The sequence below is a fragment of the Triticum aestivum genome, chromosome 1A (assembly GCF_018294505.1).
Source record: "Triticum aestivum cultivar Chinese Spring chromosome 1A, IWGSC CS RefSeq v2.1, whole genome shotgun sequence".
Classification (NCBI taxonomy): Eukaryota; Viridiplantae; Streptophyta; class Magnoliopsida; order Poales; family Poaceae; genus Triticum; species Triticum aestivum.
In genome coordinates, this window is record NC_057794.1 from 170,745,926 (window position 1) to 170,752,463 (window position 6,538).

Sequence of the window (6,538 nt, forward strand, 5' to 3'; positions counted from 1 at the left end):
CATGGCTAAGCCCCCGAGTGGGAGGGATGCTCTCAGTCGGAGTAGTTTTTTAACTTAGGCGAGGACTGGATCACGGCTAAGCCCCCGAGTGGGAGGGATGCTCTCACACAGAGTAGTTTTTAACAGGCAAGGACTGGCTCGCGGCTAAGCCCCCGAGTGGGAGGGATGCTCTCACTCGGAGTAGTTTTTCAACTTAGGTGAGGACTGGCTCGTGGCTAAGCCCCTGAGTGGGAGGGATGCTCTCACTGGAGTAGTTTTTCAACTTAGGCGAGGGCTCGCTCACAGCTAAGCCCCCCGAGTGGGAGGGATGTTCTCACTCAGAGTAGTTTTTTTAACTTAGGCGAGGACTGGCTCGTGGCTAAGCCACCCACAAGGGGTTTTGAACATGCGGTTACGCGAGAGAAATCATCATAGGACTGCAGGAGTCATGTCTTTGATAAACAATCTAAAAGTACACTTATTACATCTTGACAATCTGATTGTTAGGTATAGAATCGACGAAGAAGATCCGCGTTCCAGGCACGCGGCTCGTTAATCTTCTTCGCGAGGTTGTAGAGGTGGTAGGCCCCATTATGTAGCACATTGGTGACGATGAAGGGGCCTTCCCATGCCGGGGCGAGTTTGTGTGGCCGCTGGTGATCCACTTGGAGCACAAGATCTCCTTCTTGAAATGCTCGACCCTTGACGTTCCTTGCGTGGAATTGATGAAGGTCTTGTTGATCAATAGTCGACCGTATCAGGGCCATATCTCATTATTCTTCCAAAAGGTCAACAACATCTTGTCGTGCCTGCTCCGCCTCGGCTTCTGAATAGATTTCCACTCGGGGTGAATTGTGGAAGAGATCACTAGGCAACACGACTTTGGTTCATAGGACATATGGTAGTTCGGTCACCCATGCTCTAGTTGCATGCTCAAGGTCACGCATGAGTCGTGGTTTCAACCCTTGAAGGATAAGGCCATTCGCCCTCTTTGCTTGACCAATTGACTGCGGGTGCGCAACGGATGCGTAGTCCACCCGAGTGCCTTGGGTGGCGCAGAAGTTTCTAAACTCTTTCGAATCAAAGTTTGAGCCATTATCTGTGATATTACTGTGTGGGACTCCATATCTGAACATCAACTCTTTCAAGAACCTAATGGATGTCCTTGAATCTAACTTCTTAATGGGCTTCGCTTCAATCCAGTTGGTGAATTTGTTGACTGCTACAAGCAGATGAGTGAAGCCGCTTGTGCCGGTCCTGAGTGGTCCAACCATGTCCAACCCCCACACAACAAGCGGCCAGACGAGTGGTATGGTGGCAAACGTGGGCTAATGGGACATGTTCGCATAGAACTGGCATCCTTCGCAATGCTGAACGATCTCCTTTGCATCTTCATTGGCACGCGTCCAGTAAAACCTAGCTCAGTATGCTTTGGCCACAATTTTCCGAGAGGATGCATGATGACCATAGGTCCCCGAGTGGATCTCTTCCAAAATCAGTCGACCCTCTTCTGGAGAAATACATCGTTGGGCCACGTCAGTGACACTCTCTCTATAAAGTTGCCCATTTATCACCGTGAAAGCTTTGGATCTACGGACAATTTGACATGCCTCAACTTCATCCTCCGAGAGTTCTTGCCTGAGCAAATATGCAATGTACGGCACTGTCCAGTCGGGGGTAATTACCAGAATCTCCATAACCAAGTCGATGACCTCAGGGATCTCAATTTCAGTCAGATCAGTAGGACTTATCGCTTGGGGAGGCTCTTCAGTGAAAGGATCTTCCTACACTGACAGGGAATGGAGGCGCTCAAGAAACACATTGCTGGGGATAGGCTTCCTAGTGGAACCGATTTTTGCCAGATCATTGGTTGCTTGATTTTTGATCTCCAAACCCTCGAACTTTTTCTCTAGCTTCCGCACTACATTGCAGTATCCTATCATGGCAGGGTTTCTGATGTCCCACTCCTTCATCACTTGATTGACCACCAAATCTGAGTCACCGTAGACCATCAGGCGATGGACGCCGAGTGAGAAGGCCATACGCACCCCGTAGAGGAGTGCGTGGTACTCGGCCTTGTTATTGGAGGAATCAAAGTGAATCTGAAGGACATAACTGAGCCCAAGAACATGGAGACACCAGGACCACTCCTGCACCAGAACCATTAAGCATTTTAGATCCATCGAAGAACATGGTCTAGTGCTCCGAGTAAACCTGAGTCGACTGTTGTTGTTCTATCCACTCGGACAAGAAATCTACAAGTGCTTGGGATTTGATTGCCTTCTTTGCTTCAAACTTAATATCCAAAGGGAGAAGCTCAATTTTCCATTTAGCCACTCATCCAGTTGCATCCGATTGTTCATGATTTCAGATAACAAGGCGTCACTGACGACTGAAACTGAGCGTTCTTGAAAATAATGTGCGACTTTCTTCATTGTTAAGTAAATACCATAGACAAGCTTCTGATAATGAGGATACCTTTGCTTGGACAGAGTCAAAACTTCGGAGATATAATACACTGGTCGTTGAACTTTGTAGGCCTTGCCTTCTTCTTCTCGTTCCACGGTGAGAACTATGCTGACAACTTGACCAGTGGTTGCAATGTACAAAAGTAAAGGTTATTTGTTGTTCGGAGCAGCAAGCACTGGTTGGGTGGAGAGCAGGGCTTTGAGCTCAACAAATGCTGCTTCAGCTTCAGGAGTCCACTCGAACTTATCGGTCTTCTTCATCAGTCGATAAAGAGGTAGTATCTTTTCACCGAGACGAGAAATGAACCGACTCAGTGCTGCGAGACAACCTGTGAGCTTTTGGACGTCATGCACATGCTCGGGGCGTTTCATTCGGACAATGGCACTGATCTTCTCGGGATTGGCATCTATCCCTTGTTCTGAAACGAGGAAACCGAGTAACTTTCCTCCAGGCACTCCGAAGGTGCACTTGGACGGGTTCAACTTGATGTCGTACCTTCTTAGGTTAGCAAAGGTTTCAACGAGATCAATCAGCATGTCAAAACCTTTGCGTGACTTGACCACGATATCATCCATGTAAGCCTCGACATTCCGACTGATTTGAGTGAGCAGTCACTTTTGAGTCATGTGCATCAATGTGGCGCCAGCGTTTTTAAGACCGAATGGCATGGTGACATAGCAAAAACACCCGAAAGGGGTGATGAAGGCATTTTTTATTTTGTCTGGCCCATACAGTCGGATTTGATGGTACCCGGAGTACGCATCAAGAAAATAAAGACGCTCACACATCCCGCAGTGGAATCAACTATTTGATCGATACGGGGGAGCGGAAAATGATCTTTCGGGCATGCCCGATTGATATGTTTGACATCAATGCACATACGGAGTGACTTGCCCTTCTTGGAGACCATAGTGACGTTGACGAGCCACTCAGAGTGGTATATTTCGCGTATGAACTCAGCTGCCAGGAGCCGAGCCACTTCTTCACCAATCGCCTTCCTCTTCTCCACAACAGAGCGACAAAGATGCTCTTTGACAGGTTTGACCTTCGAATCGACTCTCAAACGGTGCTTAGCCAGTCCCCTGGGTACACCTGGTATGCCGGATGGTTTCCATTCAAAGATGTCCCAGTTCTCACGGAGGAACTGGATGAGCGCGACTTCCTATTTGCTGTCGAGTGTCGTTGAGATATTGGTCGGAGCAGCTGTGGGATATTCCGGGTGAATGTGAACATGTTTGGTTTCACCTGCCGACTGGAAAGTAGTTTCAGAAGTTGGCTTCTTAGAGTGGAGCAAATCACTCGGATCGGCGTTCTTCTTGTATTCTTCCAGTTCCACTACTGCCATCTGCTCATCAGCAATTTTGGATCCTTCCTGAAGACATTCTTCGGCTCTCTGCCTATTCCCTATGATGGTGATCACACCCTTGGGCCCGGGCATCTTCAGCTTAAGGTACACGTAACATGGACGGGCCATGAAGCGAGCATAAGCCAGTTGGCCTAGAATAGCATGATAGGCACTGTGAAAATCCACTACTTCAAACGTCAACTTTTCCTTCCGGAAATTCTTCGAGTCACCAAAAACCTCATCCAAAGCAATCTGACCGAGTGACTTTGCCTTTTTCCCTGGGATGACTCCGTGAAGCTGCATGTTGCTTTCACTGAGTCGAGACATCGGAATGCCAATCCCCTAGAGGGTTTCAACATAGAGAATTTTCAAACCACTGCCGCCATCCATAAGACCTTTGTGTAGCTGAGTGCCTCCTACGGCTGGATCCACTACCAGTTCTTGCAGCCCAGGGGTAGCAACATGAGCTGGGTGGTCCGACTGGTCGAAGGTAATGGCAGTCTTTGACCACCTGAGGTACGTTGTAGTCGCCAGAGCAACCATGTTCACCTCACGGTTGATGACTTTCGGTTGACTTTTGCTCTCAACGTCAGCAAAAATCACTAGAGTGGCATTGACCTTCGGGTAATCTTCTGCCTTTTCTTCATCATCGTCTTTGTCAGAGCCCTTTTCACTCGGCTGACCTTCACGGAACTGCTGAATAAAGAGTCTGCACTGTCGATTGGTATGCTGGGGTAAAATCAGGTTTCCCTCTTCGTCTTTATTCATGTGAATGGCACACGGTAGATCCGGGACGTCCTATCTCGACTGGTCTCTCTTCTTCTTAGGAACCCATTGCTCTTTTCCTTCCCTTTTAACTTGCCTTGAGCAACCACTACTGTTGCTTCTGCTTGACCAACGGTCTCAGCTTTGTGCTTCTGTTTCCGACTGGGATTCCCGCCTCCGGTGTCAGGGTCTACATACTTTCCTTTACCACCATGGAGTTGGTCCTCTTCTTCACCATTAACATACCGAGTGGCATCTCCATCATTCAGTTCATGGACAGGGTCCCTGACCGACCAAATTTCAGGATGAGTTCTCTGTATCGAACACCTTCCTTGAAGGCGCAGACTGATTGGTGCTCTGAAACATTCTCCACCACATGGTGAAGGGTGGTCCAACGCTGGATGTAATCCCTCGAAGTTTCATCTGGCTTCTGGACACAGTGCTACAATTCAGTCAGTCCAGTAGGTCGCTTGCAAGTGCCTTCAAATGTGATGAGGAGCGAACCTCGTGACGAGGGACGGTCCGTTGTTGGCCTGATCTTTCACGGCACAAACCTTCATCACAGCAAGAACAAGTCACGGGTATATGAAGATGTTCACAAATCCCATGGCAACAACACGTCAACCCCTCAATCCGAAGGAATAATGTGGACGAACCGTATAGGCTCAACTTGTAATCCCCTACGCGCCGTGTCGCATGAACTCACACGCCAGTAGAGATTTCGACAAGAATTCTATAAACTTGATAATGGCCAGCGGCCGAAACACACATGGTGTCTAATTCCATCACAAAATAACCTAATCCCCTTTTACATGATATCCAGACTTGATTTTATAGCAGTAACCAACTCGAAGAACACGCACACCTAAAACCTCTCCTAATGCACACGTATACATACTTTCTAAATTTTGGACTCCCTCTAATTCAAAACTAATTTACCTTCTACACCTCGGCAAAGACCTATAATAAAATAAAGATTGAATCTTCTATTTGTGTGTGTCTTGATCTTTTCTTGACCTGGTGGACCCCATCCAGACCCCTTTAAACTCATGCACTTCGACGTGAGAAACTTCCTTGTGCATTTATCTCCTGGTCGATCAGGTGGCCGTAGTCGGTTAAAGAAATAGCCAACGGGATTTCTTCCTCTTTTATCTGAAAGAAACTTTAGTTTCCTTTTGATTTGCTGGACCGTGTCTTTATATTTTAGTAGCACTAACGTGTATGCCTTGAAGATCAGATTATACATCTCCTAGTCTCTCTCATCCATGTACAAGATTAGATGGCCTCCAATTATTTTCTGGCTGGACCCACTTGCATGCATCCAACCTTCCTGATTGCCTGATGCAAGCAAAGATAGAAGAACATCTCGGTCCTTTTCCCAACTAGACTCAAACATGATGACCCACAAGTATAGGGGATCTATCATAGTCCTTTCGATAAGTAAGAGTGTTGAACCCAACGAGGAACAGAAGGAAATGTTAAGCAGTTTCCAGCAAGGTATTCTCTGCAAGTACTGAAATAAGTGGTAACAGATAGTTTTGTGATAGGATAATTTGTAACAAGCAACAAGTAAGAAAAGTAAATAAAGTGCAGCAAGGTGGCCCAATCCTTTTTGTAGCAAAGGACAAGCCTGGACAAACTCTTATATAGAGAAAAGCGCTCCCGAGGACACATGGGAATATCGTCAAGCTAGTTTTCATCACGCTCATATGATTCGCGTTCGGTACTTTGATAATTTGGTATGTGGGTGGACCGGTGCTTGGGTGCTGTCCTTACTTGGACAAGCATCCCACTTATGATTAACCTCTATTGCAAGCATCCGCAACTACAAAAAAAGTATTAAGGTAAACCTAACCATAGCATGAAACATATGAATCCAAATCAGCCCCTTACGAAGCAGCGCATAAACTAGGGTTTAAGCTTCTGTCACTCTAGCAACCCATCATCTACTTATTACTCCCCAATGCCTTCCTCTAGGCC